This window comes from Triticum aestivum, chromosome 4A (genome assembly GCF_018294505.1).
Source record: "Triticum aestivum cultivar Chinese Spring chromosome 4A, IWGSC CS RefSeq v2.1, whole genome shotgun sequence".
Lineage (NCBI taxonomy): Eukaryota > Viridiplantae > Streptophyta > Magnoliopsida > Poales > Poaceae > Triticum > Triticum aestivum.
This window is the reverse complement of record NC_057803.1, coordinates 723262913-723264012: the sequence shown is the minus strand read 5'-3', so window position 1 is coordinate 723264012 and position 1100 is coordinate 723262913.

Sequence of the window (1100 nt, the reverse complement as noted above, 5' to 3'; positions counted from 1 at the left end):
CATGAAAAATAACAAATGTAGTCAGAAAGGATTGTAAATTGATGATGTGGCTTGGAATGGTGCATTTTGAACACAGAAAAACAATGGAGTTCAAATAAGTTCAAAAAAATGAAATCCCTTTGTAATAGACGAGTTTCCGTATGAAACCCTGATACTTCGAAAGAGGTTGTCTGTTTTGTACACGAAGTGCATCCAATTTTTGCCGTAACCCTCTCTACTTTCTCGCACATGCTATGTGGGTGAAATGATGATACCATGCCAACTTGGAACCTTTTCAGAGTTCATTTCAAATGCTTTTCAACTTCACAGTCTTATAGCTCAAAATAATCAGTAAATGCATGAAAAATAACAAATGTAGTCAGAAAGGGTTGTAAATTGATGATGTGGCTTTGAGTGGTGCATTTTGAACATAGAAAAACAATGGAGTTCAGATAAGTTTAAAAAAATGAAATCCCTTTGTAACAGACGAGTTTCCATATGAGACCCTGATACTTCGAAAGAGATTGTCCGTTTTGTACACGAAGTGCATCCAGTTTTTGCCGTAACCCTCTCTAATTTCTCGCACATGCTATGTGGGTGAAATGATGATACCATGCCAACTTGGAACCTTTTCAGAGTTCATTTCAAATGCTTTTCAATTTCATGGTCTTATAGCTCAAAATAATCAGTAAATGCATTAAAAAATAACAAATGACGTCAGAAAGGGTTGTAAATTGATGATGTGGCTTTGAATGGTGAATTTTGAACACAGAAAAACAATGGAGTTCAAATAAGTTCAAAAAAATGAAATCCCTTTGTAACAGACGAGTTTCCGTATGAAACCCTGATACTTCGAAAGAGATTGTCCGTTTTGTACACGAAGTGCATCCAGTTTTTGATGTAACCCTCTCTACTTTCTCGCACATGCTACGTGGGTGAAATGATGATGCCATGCCAACTTGGAACCTTTTTCAGAGTTCATTTCAAATGCTTTTCAATTTCATGGTCTTATAGCTCAAAATAATCAGTAAATGCATGAAAAATAACAAATGAAGTCAGGAAGGGTTGTAAATTGTGGCTTTGAATGGTGCATTTTGAACACAGAAAAACAATGGAGTTCA